At 43.1% G+C, this 21,480-nt stretch overlaps 1 long non-coding RNA gene across 1 annotated transcript in view; it reads right to left on the bottom strand.

Annotated features, from left to right (window-relative positions):
- LOC111762178 (uncharacterized) overlaps positions 1 to 21,480 on the bottom strand; it is a 42,462-nt gene that overhangs the window by 175 nt on the left and 20,807 nt on the right. Inside the window, exons 2-4 of the long non-coding RNA XR_011649119.1 lie at positions 12,381 to 12,574; positions 7,988 to 10,033; positions 5,263 to 5,347 (exon numbers count right to left, since the gene is read on the bottom strand). This is a non-coding gene — a long non-coding RNA (uncharacterized lncRNA). The remainder of the gene's footprint in view (positions 1 to 5,262; positions 5,348 to 7,987; positions 10,034 to 12,380; positions 12,575 to 21,480) is intronic.

The following is a 21,480-nucleotide window of genomic DNA, read 5'->3' as shown; positions in this document are numbered from 1 at the left end:
GAACAAATGTACATTGATATTACAAGATGTTAATATCAGGCAAAAATACAAACAAGGCAAAATATGGACAGTAGTGTATATTAATAATTCTAATCTTCCATTAAGCATAAAAGAAAAGGAAATATACTAAAATAAACTAGACAAACGGTTCTACATATCCTTTAATCCCATCTATACAAAATATAAATACAAATGAATTATAAAGACAGAAATAGCTATGTATGGCAGGGGAAGCATAGACAGGTAATTATTAAGGGGGCAGAGCTTTTTTTTGTCTGATTTTTGTTTATTATTATTATTGGAATAATGAAAATAATAATGACTGAAGTGATGAAAATACCATTTATTGTACACTTTGGATAGATAAAATACGGTTATATATATATATATACACAATGGAATATTATTCAGCACTAAAAAGGAATGAAGTTCTGATTCATGCAACAAAATGGATGAACCTTGATGACACGTTGAGTGAAATAAGTCAGACAGAAAGGGACACTATTGTATGATCTCACTGATAAGAAATAGAGTGAGCAAGCTCTCAAGAGTCAGAATCTAGAATACAGGCTACCAGGGGCTAGGTTAGGGATAGGAAATGTGGAGTTTAATGCTTAAATTGTACAGAATTTCTATTTGGGTTGATTATAAAGTTTTGGTAATGGATGGTGGTGATGGTAGCACAACATTGTGAATGTAATTAACAGCACTGAATGTGATCAAAAGGGGAAATCTTATGTTGTATGTATGTGACTACCATAAAAATTTAAAAACTAACAAACATAAAACTGTACGACATATTGAGTCCTAATGTAAACCTTGGACTATAGTTAATAGCACAATTATAAAAATGTTCTTCCATCAATTATAATAAGTGTACCACATAAGGTGTCAATAATATAGTAGTATATGGAAATCCTACATTTTATGCATGATTTTTCCATAAACTCACAACTTCTCTAATAAAAAAATTAATAAACATAAATAGAAGATATAGGGAGCAACTACTACCTATAATATTGAGGCAGAATATCCAAGGAATAGACAAATGTAGAAGAGTAACACCACCCACCACCCACCCACCCACACACCCCTGGGATCCATTCCTAGTTGTGAGGGGATAGCTGTTGCCCTCTATGATGGAGAGGTGCCATAGCAGCAGGCCTCTCCTTGCAGCCACCAACAGAAGTGACACCCTAGATGCTAAGAGACGCTTCCCATCAGGAGGTGCCAAGCCCGGGGGACTGTGCTGGGAAGCCACCCTCTGGGATGCTGGAAAAAGCTGCCCACAGGGAAATGCCCCTCCTCCTCTCCCTCCCTCCCAAGTGAAACTTGTGAGAAGCTACCCTCTGGAGTTCCAGGGAAAGTTACCAACACAGGGAAGCCACCCTGGAGAATCAACGGGGAAGCCTGCCATGGGGTTGATGAATTGAGAAGCCATATTCCGGGGTGCTGGGGAGAGCTGCCCACTGGGAAACACCGTGTGCTTCTGGCCCCTGGTTAAGCAGGACCCCGTTGAGAGATGCATCCCAGAACTCTAAGGAGAAACCTCTTCTTCCTGTGATGTCCCTCCACTGCCCTCTACTGACATAGTAAAACAAAGCTAAATGTTTACAGGCGTCACCTCCACTATTAAAGAGCAGAAAATGAAAGGTGGATTTGGAGCTGAGTCAAAAATGGTTAACTGACATAGGCTGGTTTTTTTTTTTGTTTGTTTTTTAAGATTTATTTTACTTATTTCTCTCCCCTTCCCCACCCCACCCCCAGTTGTCTGTTCTCTGTGTTCATTTGCTGCATATTATTATTTTTTGTCCGCTTCTGTTGTTGTTAGCGGCACGGGAATCTGTGTTTCTTTTTTTCGTTGCGTCATCTTGTTACATCAACTCTCCGTGTGTGCGGCACCACTCCTGGGCAGGCTGCACATTCTTTTGCGCTGGGCGGCTCTCCTTACGGGGCGCACTCCTTGCGCTTGGGGCTCCCCTACGCGGGGGGCACCCCTGTGTGGCATAGCACTCCTTGCGCGCATCAGCACTGGGCGTGGGCCAGCTCCACACGGGTCAAGGAGGCCTGGGGTTTGAACCGCAGACCTCACATGTGGTAGGCAGATGCCCTATCCCTTGGGACAAGTCCACTTCCCTGACATATGCTGTTTTGATCATTTATGTTTAATTTTTTTACTGATGTCTCAATTTAAATCTACCCTCTTGCTAGTTATTTCCTTTTTTCCATATAATAAACTTTATATTACAAAAACAAAACAAAATTTATTTATAGAGAAGTTTTAGATTGCTTAAAAGTTACATTGAGGAGGAGGAAGTGGCTCAAATGATAAGAGCTTCCGCCTACCATATGGGAGGACATGGGTTCGATCCATGATAAAAAAAAAAGGAAGAGAAAGTGTGCCCGGACGACAAGCCAGTGCCCACGTGAGTGCCCGCATGGTGAGCCAGTGTCCACACAAGTGTGCACGCGAGTGCCTGCGTGGTTAGTCAGTGCCCCGCGCAAGTGAGTCAAGCAGCAAGATGATGATGCATTGAAAGAGAGACAAGTGGAGAGTGAAGGTAAAGCACAGCAGAAACTAGGAACCAAGGTGGCAAAATTGATAGGGAACCTCTCTCCCAATCAGAGATCTCCAGGACCAAATCCTGGTGAATGAGAAAAGACAACACAGACAGCAAAAACAGGAGGGCAGGAGGAGAGAAGGAGGGGGGGGAATAAAATCGTAAAAAAAAATGTTAAAATAAGGGAAGCAGGGAAACGGACTTTGGCCCTGTGGTTAGGGCGTCCGTCTACCACATGGGAGGTCCACGGTTCAAACCCCGGGCCTCCTTGACCCGTGTGGAGCTGGCCATGCGCAGTGCTGATGCGCGCAAGGAGTGCCGTGCCACGCAAGGGTGTCCCCCGCGTGGGGGAGCCCCACGCGCAAGGAGTGCGCCCGTGAGGAAAGCCGCCCAGCGTGAAAAGAAAGAGCAGCCTGCCCAGGAATGGCGCCGCCCACACTTCCCGTGCCGCTGACGACAACAGAAGCGGACAAAGAAACAAGACGCAGCAAATAGACACCAAGAACAGACAACCAGGGGAGGGGGGGAAATTAAATAAATAAATAAATCTTTAAAAAAAAAAAAAAAAAAAAAAGGGAAGCAGATGTGGCTCAAGAGATTGAGTACCTGCCTCCCACATGGGAGGTCCTGCATTCAGACCCGGGACCTCCTAAAGAAGACAAACAAACAATGAGCAGACAACAAGCGAAAAATTACGAGCAGAGAAGGGGAAAAAAACAATGAGGGAAGTGGATGTGGCTCAAGCAGTTGGGCTCCCATCTACCATATGGAGGTCCAGGATTCGATGCCCAGGGCCTCCTGGTGAAGGCAAGCTGACCCATGTGGCGAGCTAGCCCATGCAGAGTGCTGGCCTGCACGGAGTACTGCTACTCCACGCAGGAGTGCTGCCCTATATGGGAGCGCTGGACCACACGGAGAGCGGGAGTAGCAAGATGCTGCAACAAAAAGAAACACAGAGGAGAGACAATAAGAGACGCAGCAGACCAGGAAGCTGAGGTGGCACAAGAGAATGATCCTCTCTATCTCACTCTGGAAGGTCCCAGCATTGGTTCCCAAAGCCGCCTAATGAGATACAAGCAGACACAGAAGAACACACAGCGAATGGACACAGAGAGCAGACAATGGAGGGAGGGGGGAGAAATAAATATATAAATAAATCTTAAAAAAACAACAACAGGAAACGGACTTTGGCCCAGTGGTTAGGGCGTCCGTCTACCACATGGGAGGCCCGCGGTTCAAGCCCCGGGCCTCCTTGACCCGCGTGGAGCTGGCCCATGTGCAGTGCTGATGCGCGGGGTCTGGCCCATGTGCAGTGCTGATGCGCGCAAGGAGTGCCGTGCCACACAGGGGTGTCCCCCGCGTAGGGGAGCCCCACGCGCAAGGAGTGCACCCATAAGGAGAGCCGCCCAGCGCGAAGGAGGGAGCAGCCTGCCGAGGAATGGCGCCACCCACACTTCCCGTGCCGCTGACGACAACAGAAGCGGACAAAGAAACAAGACGCAGCAAAAAGACACAGAAAACAGACAACCGGGGGAGGGGAGGGGAATTAAAATAAATAAAAATAAATCTTTAAAAAAAAAAAAAAAAAAAAACAACAACAAGCAAGACAATGAGCAAACCATGAGCAGACAATGAGCCAAAACAAATGAGCAGGGAGTGGGTGTGGCTCAAGCAGTTGAGCACCCACCTCCCACATGGGAAGTCCAGGTTCAGTTCCCCGTACCTCCTAAAGAAAGAACAGATGAGGTAGCCACATGGGGGACATGGGGGGGGGGGGTGGCCAGGGCAGAAAAATAGTTTAAAAAAAAAGTTACATCAAAAGTATAGGGGATTCTCACATACCCCATCCTCTTCCTCTCCCACATTTTCCCCTATCAATAACAGCTTACATCATTATGGTAGTTTTGCTGCACTTAATGAACAAATATTAAAACATTGCTAATAACCAAGGTCTATAGTTTACATTAGGGTTTACACTTTTGACTGTACAGTTTTATAGGATGTGGCAAAATGTATCATTGCAGTATCGTGCAGAACAATTCCAAAACCCTAAAAATGCTCTATCTTCCACCTATTCTTTCCTCCTCCCCACAGAACCTTTGGTAACCACTATCTTCATATCAATATTTCAAGTTCTTCCATTACAACAATAATAATATATCACCATTGTTATCAATTGTGTATTTCCCCTTATGTTTGCTCATTTCTCAATCTTAAGGATTTGGGGATGATGATGCCCACTCGGCTTCAGATTGAGAGGGGGTGTTATTTTCTATTTGTCCCTTTTTTTCCTTCTTCTTGCCTTCTTTTGAATTAACTGATTTATTTGTTATGCTTCCATTTTTCTTTTCATTTTTCATTTTATTATCTTTTTTTTAAAAGATACATAGATCACACAAAATATGCTTCCATTTCTATCTCTATTATTGGCTCACTAGATTTGCTACCTTTGCAGGGTTTACAATATATATCTTTTACTTATTACAGTCTACCAATAACTATTACATAATTCATGCATAGTGTAAGAACATCACAGCCATTTACTTTCATCTATTCCCTCCCATTTTGGTACTATTGTCATACATTGCACTTGTCCGTGTGTTGCAAGACACACAATACATGAACACTTTTTGCTTTAGAGTTATATTTTAAAGAGTCTAAACCTGAGAAAAGTGTCTTGTATATTTTTTCTCATTCTTACCATCTCCAGTGCTCTTCATTTCTTTGTGTAAATCCAAATTTCCTTTCTTGTACTGCAGGTCTGCTGGCAGTGAATTTTCTAAGGCCTTATCAGAAAAAAAAATTCATTTCTCCATTATTTCTGAAATACATTTTGCAGGGCATAGAATTCTAGGCTGATAATATTTTTTTCATTTAGCATTTTAAACTTAGATGATTAACTTTCTTCCAATGACTGAGGAGTGGCCAGCGGGACACCTTCTCCTCTAAGGAGAGTTTATAACCAGGTGCAGCCTCACAGAAGGGTTAATCATCTAAGTCCATTGAAGAACAGGAAGCTGAGTCCCAACAAGAAAAACTCAGTGAAATAAATGAGGGTATTTGCCCAACTGATGAAAAGGGAGGCTACTAGAGCCTGCACCATGCCAGGCAATATTTTAGATATTATGGAAGAAGTTGGCTCTTTAGTCCACAGGAAACAAGAAACAACAGTGCCTCACAGTAGGGCCTAAATGGATTACAAGCTTTTCAGGCTGTGCAGAGAGCAGAGCTATTCATTACAAGCTACCCAAGCAGTAGGTACACTGAGGTGCCAATGCCCGCTGACTGTGAGCCTCAAACTGGAACTGTATTCCATAAACATATAAGTGTCCTGGGAGCATAACTTATTTACCTGGGAGCATGAATCATTTACTGGGAAATACTCATTTGCATAGATGGGCATATCAAGTAATTGACACATGGAGCTTAGGAATCTTCAAAAGAAATGAAGAGTTTTAAAAGGTTATATGGAAACGGATATGGCTCAACAGAGAGTTTCCACCTACTATTTAGGAGGTCCAGTGTTTGATACTCCTGGCCTGGGTGGCAAACCGGTCCATGCAAGTGCTGCCACATACGAGGAGTGCTGCCCCGCACAGGGGTGCCCCCCATGTAGAGGTGCCCCCCACGCAAGGAGCGCCCCCTGCGCAAGAAGTGCTGCCCCGCCCAGGAGTGCAGCCCGCCCAGGAGTGCTGCTGCCCACACGGAGAGCTGATGCAGCAAGATGACGCAACAAAAAGAGAGACACAAAGAAGAGACAACATGAGACGCAACAAACTAGGGAGCTGAGGTGATGCAAGAGAATGGTCGTCTCTCTCCCACTCCAGAAGGACATAGGATGGGTTCCTGGAGCCACCAAATGAGAATACAACAGACACAGAAGAAACACACAGTGAATGGACACAGAGAGCAGACAAAGAGGGAGGGGAGAGTTATATGGTGGGAGTGGATGTGGCTCAAGCAATTGGGTGCCTGCTTCCCACATGGGAGGTCCCAGGTTTGGTTCCTGGTACCTCCTAAAGAAGATGAGCAGATGCCACAACCAGCGAGATGCCGCAACATGCAGATGCCGCAATGAACAGGGAGCAGAAGTGGCTCAAACGGTTGGACGCTTGCCTCCCACACGGGAGGTCAGATTTGTTTCCTGATGCCTCCTAAAGAAGACAAGCAGACAGTTGAGGGAGCCATCAGGGGAGGGGGGATTTAAAAATAGACAACAAAAGAAGTTTTTTTTAAAAAGTTCTGGGAAGCAGATATGGCTCAAGAGACTGGGCTCCTGTCTGCCACATGGGAGGTCCCGGTTTCGTTTCCCATGCCCTCCTGGTAAAGCTGAAGTGGCCTATGTGGGGAGCTGCCCTGCACAGTGAGCTGACACAACAAAATAGCACAACAGAAAAGAGACAGAGGAAAGACAATAAGAGACATAACAAACCAGGGAGCTGAGGTGGCTCAAGCAATTCGGTGCCTGTCTCCCACATTGGAAGATCCTGGGATCAGTCCCTGTGCATCCTAAAGAGAAGATGAGAAGAGAAGACAAGCAGACACAGAAGAACGTGCAGCAAATGGACACAGAGACCAGACAGCGAGTGTGAGTGGCAAGAGGGAGTATAAATAAATAAAATAAACCTTTTGAAAAAAAGGTTATCAGGAGGAGCAGATGTGGCTCAATAGTTGAGTACCCACTTCCTACATGGGGGGTACTGGCTTCAGTCCCTGGTGCCTCCTAAAAACAGAACAAACAAAAAAACCAACTCTCATTGGGGAGCAACATTGCTCAGTGGTTGAGCACCTGCTTCCCATGTACAAGGTCCTGGGTTCAACACCTAGTACCTCCTTAAATTAAAAAAAAACACTGCTGAGAGGTAGACAGGCATTACCAAAGCTCAGAGAAGATAGTTCATTTACTCAAAAGTAGGAAAAAAACCCTGAAACAAACAGACAAAAAAAAATACAGCAAATTATGAGAGCTACACTTATACCCATCATTGTTCTAAGGAATTTGCCAACATTAATTTATTTAAAAACTTACAACAAGCTAAAGGGGTAGATTTTATCACCATTAAGTAGAAGATGAAATCAAAGTACAGACAGGTTAAGGTACCTTCTCTTGTCTAAGACAACATAGCCAGTTTTAAACAAAATTTCTGTTTGAACACAGGTACATGAATCCAGTCACAACCGCCGCTCTGTGGGCCCGGCACTCACTCAGCTTTCAGGAGCAGAATGGCTACACGTTTCTAGCTTCACCACACAGTGCCAAGTATCAGTTCAAAAGAAACTGTGCAGATTCACATTTTCTATTACTTTTGTAATAAATAGGTCTGTATACTCTATTGCCTTGGAAAGATAGCTAGGCCATACTTTTATCTGAAAATAGAGCAATTTGAAATGTGTATCTTTTAAAATACCAACTGTGTGCAACTTACAGGAGGACATACACCGCAGGGTTTACAATGGTTAGCTCAGCAGTGTGAACTTGGAGTGCGCTGGAGAACACCCTTCACGGTGCAGATCTTTAGTCTTTTAATAGAAGTCACTGTTGACATTAGAGTTGCCCCTTGGAGTGTTATATTTACAAAGATACTAGGGAGTACAAATAGAAGTTGCTGCCTTTAATTGAAAAGCATCCAATAGTTGTTATTAAAAAAAAAAAAAAATAGGTCAGCACAGGGCATTCAGATGCTCAGTTGGATATCTTCAGATCTGCTGACCCTGGCTCCACACCCACGGCTGACTCGATCACAACCTTCTGGATTCTTAGACAACAGCTGTCAGCGAAGACAGGATGGTGAGAGCTGCACACTTGCTTCAGCAAAGGATCCTCCTAGGGTCTTGAAAGTAGACATCTGGGGCTGTAGCACCATTGGAAGCTCCTGCCTTTTGGATGAATGGAGGTCAGGCTGATGCTGTTGGGGTGCCCCTCACAGTCAGGGCTTCAGTGGGGCTGGCTGCTGGAGGAGATATGGCTGTTGTCCTCTTAGGCCATGCCCCATGTCCTGGAGATACTGACCTGGTCCATAGATTACATGGATTAGCAGCCCTGGAGACCACCAGCCAGAAACTGCAGCAGTGGGATCCTTGATTCTCTTGTACTTCTTGTTGGATACTAGCTTTTGAGAAGGACACCGAGCAAGGCAGTGGCTATCCAATGCTTTCCTCTTGAGCAGGAATTGCTTGAGTTTAAAACTGTTTTTGTTTGGGGGGGGGGGTCCTCCTGCAGCCTTTGTGGTTTTTAAGTTTGCACTCTATGCTCTAACCCAGCTTCCTCTGGGTCCTTTAAACTCCATGGTGAACTCAAAACAAAACAAAACAAAAACAAGGGAGCTGATGTGGCTCAGTGATTGAGTGCCGGCTTCCCACATGAGGTCCCAAGTTCAATCCCTGGTCCCAGTACCTCAAAAAATAAAAATAATAAAATAAAGAAATAAACACCATGGTGATTTTTCTGAAAGGATCAAAAGTTCAAGAAGCATTCTTAAAGATGGCTTTTTTTTTTTTTTAAACACATTTAAGCTGCTGAAAAGACCTTTGGTTCATGGGCTGCCTATTGCTCTCTCAACTCAGGCTTCATTTTCTGGGGCTACTTCCCCGGTCCCTGACATGCAGACCATTGCAGCAGAGGACCCCTCATCCCAGTACTGCTGCATTTGGGCCCTGGGTTGCTCTGCAACATCTTGCTGGAAACCTTGCCCCAAGGCCTGCAGTGGTGACTTGGCCAGCATTTGGGGAGTAGCCTGCTGTAGCTGAGGGCACAAGGACTGATCGTTAGTTTGAGGATACTGACTCTGCTGCTGCTGCGACTGAAGGGAGGGCAAATATTGCCCTAGAATCTGGTGGTTCAAGGGCTTTATAAGCTGTTCCTGGAACAGTGACTTCTCTAGAAAATTCTGAGGCTCTTGAGGTTGCTGCAGATGACATCCCCATCCAGTCTGCTCCTGTCCTGGCAATAGTGGGTAGTGATAACCGGCCACACTCTGCTCCTCCTGCTGGTCCCCCACTCCATGAGCATTGTTAATATAATCCAAAAGGAAGGGATTTGCATGTTGCCTTCTCCCTACCCCAGGACTGGCCCTGTCAGAATAATTCATAGAAGGTGTATGAAGATGAGTGTAAACTGCCGAGCTGTAGCTTACAAATGGATAGTCAGGAAAAGATGCATTTTCTGTGTCACCTGGATTCTCCAAAGCATAGCCCAGTTCCTCTTTAATGCCTGGGATCCCAGAGTCACCTGAATCCACCTGCTGAACGGTAAAACACTGTTTCTTCAGAGAGGAGCAGCCAGCGCCAGGTAGCAGAGCCTCCTGGGCACAAGAGAAGCTCCGTTCAGCGGTATATTTTGGGGCTTTAGCCTGGGCATCCGGGAGGCTTACAAGTGGGAGACCTTGGACAGGGTACTCGTGCAGTTTCCTAGCATCAAATAGTCTGCGTCTCTCTCTAGGTGGTAGTCGGGCTCTTTTGTTCTGGAACCAGTTCTAAAGGGAGAAGAGAATATGATTTTATTAAATCTACCTATCTGGTTATATTTTACAATGCATTTCTATAATGTGGGATTTTGAACTTTAGCCTGGTCCAGCATTATTGCTAACTTGTCTTCTGACCTTGAGGAAGATGTGAAAAATGAAGGCGTCCTTCCTGGGGTTGCACATGTGGTTATGGAGGACACACACTGCACATTTCCAGAACCACAGCCTCCTCCCCTGGATGCAGTGGCCCTCCTGTACATGCAGACCCAAGCCTTTCAAGACCCCTACCCACCCCTGCTTGCAACCCATTACAATGCAGTCTTCCGCATTTAAAGGCAGAACAGTATTCCCCGCTGTTCCTGCAACACATTGCATTGTTCTCACAGCTTCTTTTATTTCATGCAAGCTGCCCTTCTAGAATGAATTCATGACTCAATGTACTCTTGATAATATTCTTAAATATTTTTTTTTCAAAGACTACAAAGAGGGCAAGCAAGAGTTTGAGTTGATATATGATCCTCAACATTCTCATTCAACCCCACTAATCCTTATTTTCTTTCTCCTCCATGAAATGAGGATAATAATACATGCCGGCAATAATCCCCAGGACTCTGGAGGAGGCCAAAATGATCAAATGCTCTTTTAGACTATCCATTCTAATAAGCCATGGTTGTGGTTGGGAATTAGAGTCATGTACCACAAGTGATACTATCTGGAGACCTTTCTCCATTTGCTTACTCCTGGAACCACTCTGCATCTTCAAGTTCAGAACTTCTTTAGGCTTCTAGTAGCAATGAAGCTACAAGGACCTCTGATCCACATATATGATGACTGTTTAAAGCAAAACTCTCTGAGAAACCCAATAGTCAGAAATTCAGAAACAGTAAAATAGATAAAAGGATAAGAATGTTCATTTAAATATTTGACCACCCTTTTCATTTCTTTCCTTATTTAGATTTTCTACTTCTTTTAGTGAAATCATTGATTTGGTATTTTCCTTGAAATATTTCCAACTCCTGAAATTTTTACATTACGTTAACATCATTACTTATAGAGTATTGACCTATATTTTTCTTTTATCCTCCAACTTGCTCTTACATTCCCTTTCTTATTCCACTAAGACAATTTCTCTCTGTTGTCAAGCAACCAATAAAAATTTAGTGGCGAATACAGAACAAAGAGAAATACAGATATCTCAATTATGAGTTATAAGACAGTATAACTAATACAATAAAATTTTATGCAGTAATTAACAATCATTTCGAAAATTATATCAGGAATTCTCTAAAATATTGTTTCATGCAAGAAATGGTGATGAAGCCACTACAAAGACTGTGAGGCCCTTTGCCAGGTGCTGGGGACACTAATCAATTTTTTATATTTCTCCTAAACTTCAGACTTGTATTTCCAACTGTTTACTTACTATCTCCTCTTGGATGCTTAACTGACATACCAAATTTAATACATCCAAGGTAAAATTCCTGATGTCTCGGCACAAAACTGCTCCTCTCCCAGGCATTCACAACTTAGTTAAAGGCAATTCCAGGGGAAACGGACTTTGGCCCAGTGGTTAGGGCGTCCGTCTACCATATGGGAGGTCCGCGGTTCAAGCCCCGGGCCTCCTTGACCCGTGTGGAGCTGGCCCATGCGCAGTGCTGATGCGCGCAAGGAGTGCCGTGCCACACAGGGGTGTCCCCCGCGTGGGGGAGCCCCACGCACAAGGAGTGCGCCCCATAAGGAGAGCCGCCCAGCGTGAAAAGAAAGAGCAGCCTGCCCAGGAATGGCGCCGCCCACACTTCCCGTGCCGCTGACAACAGAAGCGGACAAAGAAACAAGACGCAGCAAATAGACACCAAGAACAGACAACCAGGGGAGGGGGGGAATTAAATAAATAAATAAATCTTTAAAAAAAAAAAAAAAAGGCAATTCCAATCTTCCACTTGCTCAAGTCAACGCTTTGTAACCACCTTTACCTCTTCTTCCTCACTGCACATCACTGCACATCAGCAAGCTCTGTCATCTCCACCTGCAAAATATACTGAGTCCTCCCCGTTTTTTCGCACCTCCACAGTCAGAACCCTGGCCCAAACTGTCATCATCCTATCCTGGATAATTACAATCGCTTCTCCTCAGCTGATGTCTGCTTCCAAACTTGCCCCAGGATAGTCAGTTTTTCATAAAACACAATACACAATATATTTGTGCCCACACTGAGATGAACAAGAAGAGTGAAAAAAAATGTTTAACACTTTTTCCTATGTGATGAAATGCTATTAAATTATTTCATACTCCTTTACATCATCCATATTGTCTACAAAAAAATATATGCATGCAAAGCTGTAGACATTTGACTTACATCGATTACAGACACATGGCAATGGACTTGTCTGGCCATTTCTTCTCTGGTTGTAAAATCAGGGTAAGGGTTCTCTATAAATGATCTGTTAAGTATGTTCAGTTCTTCCTTGGTAAATTTATGTCTTGTTTTCCCTTTTCCTCTTTCCCATTTTGTTCTTGCTTCATTACGGCTAGCCTCTTCATTTGGGGAGCCTAAAAAATGTTTAAGTAGAAAGAGAAAAGTATTGGTGAATACTGATAGTGTCCAGACAAAGAAAAGACTACTTAGTACACAGCATTGGTTCAATTAGCTACCTATTCATAAAATAAAAGAAGTAGAGCCTACCAAATAACCACTCTCAATAATAAAATTACAAGTGGATTAAGGCTTATCTTTAAAATTATGAGAAAATTAGATTATTTATGATCTCCCAGATAGAGAAGGAATTCTTTAGTCTTATAAAAATGCACATACTATCAAGGAAGAACTTGAAAACCCAGGAAAAAATCTCAGCCTCATTAGTAATTGTTCAAATTCCTGGCACCCAAAAAGAAATTAAGAAGTCTCCTGGTACTAATAATAATGTCTGTATTATTTCTTACAACTGCAAGTAAAAATATAATTTACCTTAAAATAAAAAGGCAAAAAAATTGAAAGAGCATAATTTGACCATTCAAAATATATATATAAGCATTATTTTATACACCATAGCACACATCTATCCAAAAGGTAAAATAAGAAATCCCAAAGAGGGAAGTGGATTTGGCTCAATGGATAGAGCATCTGCCTACCACATGGGAGGTCCAGGGTTCAAACCCATGGGCCTCCTTGACCCAGTGCTGATCTGTGCAAGGAGTGCTCTGCCACGCAGGGGTATCCCCTGTGTAGGGGGGCCCCACGCGCAAGGAGTGCACTCCGTAAGGAGAGCCGCCCAGTGCAAAAGAAAGTGCAGCCTGCCCAAGAATGGCACCGCACACACGGAGAGCTGACACAACCAGATGACGCAACAAAAAGAGTCACAGAGTCCTGGTGCCACTGATAAGGATAGAAGTGGTCACAGAAGAACACACAGTGAATGGACACAGAGAGGAGATAACAGAGGGGAGAGAAATAAATAAAAATTTAAAAAAAAAAGAAAAAGGAAAAGAGAATATTACTAAAAGAAATCATAAAGATAAAAAAATTATTGAAAAATCATATACAAATACTGGTAGTCTAAAATAAAATTGATAATAATTAATGGCGCCAAAATATATATATGATATATATGAATATATATATGATTAAAGGGGGAATTTTGAGATTGTGTATATAGTAACAGAACAAAAATTTTAAAAAAAATCCCTGGAACAGCACTACACAGCCCTAAATCAAACCATGGACTATAGTTAGTAGTACAATTATAAAAATGTGCTATCATCAGTTGTAACAAATGTTCCATACCAATGCAAGGTCAATAATGATAGGGAGGTATATGGGAATCCTGCATTTTATGAATGATTGTTCTGTAAACCAACAACTTCTATAATAAAGAAAAAAAGAAACAGTAAGAACAAGAGGGGATAGAAAAATAAAATAGATAAATGCTTGTTGAGAAAAAGACATTGCACATATAACTAATATTAGAAATAAGAAAAGAACTATCACATAGATATACAGATATTAAAAACTTCAGGAACTTTTGGGGTAATGGAAATGGTCTATATCTTGATAGTGGCGGTAGTTTTACAACAGTACACGTTTGTCAGAATTCACAACTCTATATGCCTAAAACGGGTAGTTTCAATGTAAATTATACTCCAACAAACCATATTTTAAAATAAACAGGCCCAGAAGAAGAGTATTAGAGGTTTGCAATAATTAATAACATGTACCTCAGTTTCCCCTGATATGCATTAGAAAAAAAGTAAACCCTGTCCCCCGAGTGGCACTTTCCCACAGGTTGAACAAAGGAAGCTGGCAGAGGCAGGAGTGAAGGGAGATAGAGATCTTCACATCTGCATATCAGAGGGAGATGGAGATCTTTACTACCTCTACCTGCATATCAGAGCTAGACAGGGACAGAAAACTTCACTATTTATAAACCCTTTAAAACCTTACAGATCAAAAGAAACATTTGCTCCTGCAGCATTCCAAGAAGCCATGGACTTCCTCGACCCCCTCCCACTACCTCGCTCAGACCCTCAACCCCCTCCCACTATCATTTCCCCACCTAGGAAAGTTCTGTATAAATACAAGTCCTGCCCTTCCAGGAGTGGGCTGAAGTCTCTCTTCAGACCGAAGTCTGTTCTTCAGATCCCCTCCATTGGGAGAGCTTCTCAAAAATTAACTCTTTGCTTATGGTCAATCAGTCCCCGTGTCCCAGTAAGAGCCGTATTTTCTCCAGCAAAGATACTGTGCCAGGTGTCCCTAAGCCCACCCACATGATCAGTGAATAGCTAGAATGACTCAAGACTCAGCGCATAGTTGTACTTGTGGCAAAGATTTACTAGAGCGTTGTAGTGAGGATACACTGTCTGGAGAAATCCATTTGCTTCTTTACCCTCTCCCGCCCATGAGGGCACACAAAGCACACTTTTCCCCTAGCAATGAAAATGCAATAGGATGTGCCCTTATTTCTGCCAGCGAGCCCATTAGAGACACGGTCCAAGGTTTTTCTTGTGGGGTGGTCAGATAGGCAACCTCTGCTTAGCAGGTATCAATCTTCTACAAGCTCAGAAGGAAAGCAGATACCACATTGAAAGCATAAACCATATTGATTATGAAAACAGTCTGGGAACTGTGAGTCATCCCAGTTAACTGTTGACTGGAAACACTCTGAGAACTTTGCAAACAGGCCCTTCAAAGGACAGAAGTCTCAGGCCTGCTATGTTAATTCTTTTCTGCACAGTCCATCCCCCTGACCCTAGGCCAAGGCATCATTACAGTAAAAAAATTATCTTAGGATCCCACGCAGTAGGGCGAGACTACCCCAGCCCTCAGATATGCCCTCAGGGGGGTTGGATTTAGCTAATTAAAACAAATCCCATTAATGCATAAAGGGCTATCTTATAAAGCCAGGTGGCCCTACTTAAGCTTTTGTAGTAACTTTTTTACCTAGCCCACGGCATCAATTCAGGCACAGCATAACTTGGACCAGTAAACTGAAGTTGACCTGAATGCCTTCCACTACTGAGTCACGGTCATTAAAATAAGGGTACACAGGCAAGTACAATCCCTAGAGGCACAAGTGGGAAAGTCCTAATAATTCACCTGAGTCATGGGTTTCAGAGAGACTGCCTAAAGGCAGTCAATTCCAAACCTTTCGCTTGTTCTTTACACCAGTGCTGTCAGGTGTGATTATGGGTCCAGTGGCCACTTTGAATTTAAAGTGCTGCAAGCAGTTTAGCTTTCTTCAGGAAGAAGAGAAAGCTGTCAGAACAGTTCTTTAGACCAATATTGTTTCACAAGAGAATTGAGCAACACATTCCATCAAACATTTAAGGAACAAATGATGCAAGGGAGAATAATCCCCAAACAGGTTCATGGGGCCAGTGTAACCTTGATACCAAAATCTGACAAAATTACACAGAAATCTCACTCAAACATAGATTCAAAATATGAAAGAATCAAGCCTTCCTAAATAGCACATGAATTTTTTAAAACAAAGAGGGTACCATCTAGTAGAAAAATAGGTAAAATAAACATAATAATCACAGAATTATATATAAGATAACAGAACTGAGACCAAGCATAAAAGTAATTCAGTAAATGTGAATGGGATTAACTTGTCTATTAAAAGAAAAAGATTTTCAAAATTAGTTCACAAAGCAAAACCCAACTCTGCTGCATATAAGAAACACTTAATATATAGGGAGTAAACACACATATCTATGTCCAAATAATTTGACAAGGATGCTAAGTACCTTACTTCAGGGAAGAATGGTCTTTTCAACAAATGGTGCTGAGAAAACTGGATATCCGCAGGCAAAAGAATCAAGTTAGACCTCTTCTTCACGCAATATACAAAAATTAATTCAAAATGATCATGGACCTAAACATAAGAGCTAAAACAATAAAACTATGAAGAAATATAGGGAGAAACCTCCATAACCCTGGATTTGGCAGTGATTTTAGATATGACCTCAAAACATGAGCAACAAAAGAATCATGGAGGGAGCAGATGTGGCTCATAGTTGAACACCTGCTTCCCACAAGAGTTCAAAACCTGCGTCTGAGGCCGACTGGCCTTTGGACAGGGCTGACTGCTGCTGCCCTCCCAGGCCACACTCCAGGCTCTGGATGGAGGCCACTGTCACAGCAGTTTCACATTCCAAAGCTGCTGCCACTGAGCCACCATTAATTTGGGAGCTTTTGGGTGTAGATTTTTGCCGGGGTCACAGAGATGGTGGCAGGACCAGTGGACTCCTGGGTCCACTGTAGTTGGGGAGCCTCTGACAATTCAGATATCCCCCATGAGAATACAAGAAGACCAACAAGGCATAACTGGAGCTGACAACACAGGAAGAGCGTTCCCTCCTCCGTTAAGGCTTATCTAGAAAAAGAAATCAAAGCCAGAAACTCAAAGCTTGGGTATACCACCTTCTCAAAGAACAGGAGTGTCAAGCCTCATCCATATATCCAGTTTGAAAAGGTCTAATATTTTTCTGAACTTCACAGGGTATCAAATTGCCACAGCTGTGAAACAGGGAATAAAACAATCCCCGGGGCCACATCTACAATTCCTCCAGGAAAGCTCTTTTGGTTTGGGGAGGTTTTTGTTTCTAATTTTTTATTCTGTGAACTTTCATATTCTGAAGAGAATCCCAGATATGTCATTGTATCCGGTATCTCTAAAATATAAAAAATAACTTTTAACATAACCACAGGTAACTTCATTTTTTTTTTCATTTTCAAATAGTACATCTTTCCTTAAGTCCTAATACCCAGTTCCATTCTGAACAGCAACCACAGAAAATTACATCAGTTTTATACTAGCTGTCCCCAGTCTATATGCTTTAACTTTTAAAAGATGAAAACTCAAACCCTGCAGAAAACTAAACATCAGGCAGTTTTCTAGGAGAAAAACACAATTAATTCTCTACCAAAGGCACTCACCATTGGAAGCCATGTTGAAACTCTAGTCCAAACTCTGAGTATAAATGTGCTGAACTCTAGAGCAGTATTAGCTACATATACCCCTACGGTGCCCACCCTAGTTGTAGACCCACCCTAAGCTCAGCTCCACCTTAGAATTAGCTCCACCCTAGAGTCAGCTCTGCCCTAGGCACAGCTCTTAATCTCTTTATCAAATTTGCCTTTCCAAAACCTAGCTTCTATTCACTGAGACGAATTTTCTTATTAATCCCCACAATACCTTTATAAAGTAGGTACTATTTTATTCCCACTTAAGAGTTGAGGATCTTGGGGGCAGACACAGAGTGACCACCTGATCTCCCACCTAATGCCTGTCACCATTACACTATTATAGTATACGCCACACACGAGATGACGAAAGCTTTGTTGAACTCACAGCTGATCCACATTGCCTGATATATCATTAACTAAAGAATACTGGAGGGAAGCGGACTTGGCCCAGTGGTTAGGGCGTCCATCTACCACATGGGAGGTCCACGGTTCAAACCCCGGGCCGCCTTGACCCGTGTGGAGCTGGCCCACGCGCAGTGCTGATACGGGCAAGGAGTGCTCTGCCATGCACGGGTGTCCCCCGTGTAGGGGAGCCCCATGCGCAAGGAGTGCACCCCGTAAGGAGAGCCGCCCAGCGCGAAAGAAAGTGCAGCCTGCCCAGGAATGGCGCCGCACACACGGAGAGCTGACACAGCAAGATGACGCAACAAAAAGAAACACAGATTCCCGTGCCGCTGACAGCAACAGAAGCGGACACAGAAGACGCAGCACATAGACACAGAGAGCAGACAACCGGGGTGGGGGTGGGGGAGAAATAAATAAATCAATCTTTAAAAAAAAATACTGGATTTGGAGGCAGGAGAGACCTGAGACCAACACTGACTAAGGATTATGGACAGAACATGTTAATTCATCTTATCCTTACAGCAGTCCTGTGAGAAAACCCAAACCTTCATTTTACAGATGACAGAACTGCAGGTCTTTGAGGATTCCTTTCTTCACAACTGTGGGACTTTGTGCCATCCAAAATGTGTGGGAGAAGGTAGCAGTATTTTGAAGTATTTTATGTTCCAGGTATAGAAGCACACGTCACGCTTGACATGTTTCAAATTAACTCATATGAATTCAGAGGGATCCACGCATCCCTCTTTCCATTTAAACAAATCACTCCCAATTTATGAGGACTCAAGAGGTGCCAGGCCCAGAGAGCCGGTTTTTCATTCATTACCTTACTTAAATTTCATAGCTGCCTATGGGGCTACATATCATTCCCACTCCTTATATGGATAAGGATGTTGAAACTGAGAGAGATTAACTAATTTGCCCGATATCTAACTCAGAGGAGAATGCATTAAAAAATAAGGTTTTTAATTAGGCAAATTAATGGCTGAGGTACTGACAGACGGAAAGGAGCCCAGGATGAATCATCCATTTCTGACTTGGTTGCAGGATAGACCTTAGCCTCACCAACCAAAATAAAGAAATGGAGAAAAAGTAAGAGAGACAGACTTGACATTCCCCCTGAAACAAAGGGAGACCATGTTAATAAGTTGTGATGTCGGATTCTATGCTGTCTACACTGGGGTCAGAGGCATTGGTCGCTCAGGAGGTCCTACTGGGCAGTAGTAGCAGGTGCTTTGGGAGAAGGTGGGGGAATATTGTGGGAAGTGGAGGAATTAGAGACTAAGCGAGAAGAACCTCTTTAAGTTTCTTTACACAGTCATAGAGAATGCATGACAGTGTTCTTCCTTTATTTTTCCATACAATTTGTAATGGATAACTTAAATTTGTGTGATATAAATATATATATATTATATACATATATAAAATTCTCAATTATCACATGCAAGAAAAAGGCAGAACTTGCTGGAATGCTTGACAGGGAGCTGTGTGAACTGGACGCTACATCCCTTTCAGCCACACCTGTGAAATTTCTTCACCATCTGCAAACTCGTGGCTTCAATCAGACTTGACCGTTTCTAGCTACCGAGGTAGTCTCTGCCCTTCTGATCTTTACATCTGCTTCAGCTGCCACACAGAAGGGCTCCAGGTAACTTTGGAAGAAAGTACTTTGACCAGAAGCAAGTTGGTCACATGGCAATCCAATTAAAATGATCGTCTGTTTAAAATAAGAAAAAGGGGAAACGGACTTTGGCCCAGTGGTTAGGGCGTCCGTCTACCACATGGGAGGTCCGCGGTTCAAGCCCCGGGCCTCCTTGACCCGTGTGGAGCTGGCCCATGCGCAGTGCTGATGCACGCAAGGAGTGCCCTGCCACACAGGGGTGTCCCCCGCGTAGGGGAGCCCCACGCGCAAGGAGTGCATCCATAAGGAGAGCCGCCCAGCGCGAAGGAGGGAGCAGTCTGCCCAGGAATGGCGCCGCCCACACTTCCTGTGCCACTGATGACAACAGAAGCGGACAAAGAAACAAGAGGCAGCAAAAAGACACAGAAAACAGACAACCGGGGGAGGGGAGGGGAATTAAATAAATAAAAAATAAATCTTTAAAAAAATAATAATAATAAAATAAAATAAGAAAAAGGCAATAATAACAGGTAAGTGTTATTAGTGAATTTGGTGCACTGTTCAGTGCTTTCTGTTTTCCTTGAGTGATTTTTTTCTGTTGCCCCCCTCAGAATTTGTGTTCATTTTTCCCTTTTTTATATGATGCTATAAGGTACCTTAACTTAAATGTCCAAAAATAGGGTCAGTCCTTGGTTTGCCTACTTCAAAAATGCAGTATTTTCCTTCTATGCAGATGGTTGAAACAGGGTATTTCAGTCATTCATTTATTCGGTAAATAGTTCAGAGCCACTACTATGTGTCAAAATTGCCCTATGCACTGATTGTCAATGATGTGTTGGTTATATCCAAATCTGGGTCTTTTTTTTTTTTTTCTGGGTCATTTTTTGTTTTTACTTTTTTCAAAGACTACATCTACTTCTGGGTGATAGTGTTGTCTTTTTCTTTCTTAATGTGTACAGTCAAAGGAAAAGTACCAGGTATTTTTGTTTCCTTCCATCCCTTACCCTACCGAAGCAGGCTAGTAAGATAGGGAATCAATAGACAGATCTGGGACCTGGCAAAAAGTTCACATGTCATTTGGTACCCCCAAGTTGGCTGCTGGAAGGCCCTCACAGGATTCTGCCATCTGGAATGAGATTTCCTCCAGAAGCCAGGAGAAGCCCCAGATATCCTCCAGGGGCTTATCATTGGGCCCTTCTGGGGGATTGATTGTTGGGGTAATCAATCAAAACAGCCAACAGCTGGGACTTCTCCCATGCCATTAGCAAACCGGCAGAATAATTAATGGTTCAAAAAGTAAGTGCAAAAGAAAAAATAAAAGAATAAAGAACAAAACAAAACAAATACAAAAACTAAGAAAAAAAAAAGCAAGCAAAAAGGCCCAGTCTCTCTCTTGCTCCCTCTTGCCTTCACCCTGTCCTGATAGCAGTCTTGGTGCTGGTCCGTGTGCCTGTTCCTGCCCTCCACATCATGCTCTCACCGTTTTTCCCCTGCCATGATTACCACACAAGTAAAACATGGGCATTTATCATCTACAATGGGAAATGGTAGTCTGTAAGTAAATCAGCCCGCTTTATCACTTTTCAACCCCTTCCTCTGTACCTGGGACCCATGATATTATATTCTTCCATATCTCTTCCCTCCCTACCTTAATAAGTTACTGGCCTAACCAACGTGCTCTTGAAATTCATTGCGGGAGCATAGTCAAGAACCTAGTCAAAATCCAGTTGCATTAAGCTGAAATATTGGTTACTCATAAGGGGCAGCGGATCTCTATCAAATTATATGCAGTGTGCAGAAGTATTGAAGCAGGCTAGTAAGATAGGGAATCAATAGACAGATTTGGAACCTGGAAGAGTCCACGTGGACATCAGTAACCCCCAGGACGGCTGCTGGAGGACCCCCACCCCCGGGACTCTGCCATCCAGAACAAAGACTTTTGGAAGCAAAGAAAAGCCCCAGATATTC

The sequence above is a fragment of the Dasypus novemcinctus genome, chromosome 6, assembly GCF_030445035.2.
Source record: "Dasypus novemcinctus isolate mDasNov1 chromosome 6, mDasNov1.1.hap2, whole genome shotgun sequence".
Lineage (NCBI taxonomy): Eukaryota > Metazoa > Chordata > Mammalia > Cingulata > Dasypodidae > Dasypus > Dasypus novemcinctus.
Note: the sequence above shows the minus strand (reverse complement) of the source record. Positions and strands in the feature narration are given on the sequence as shown.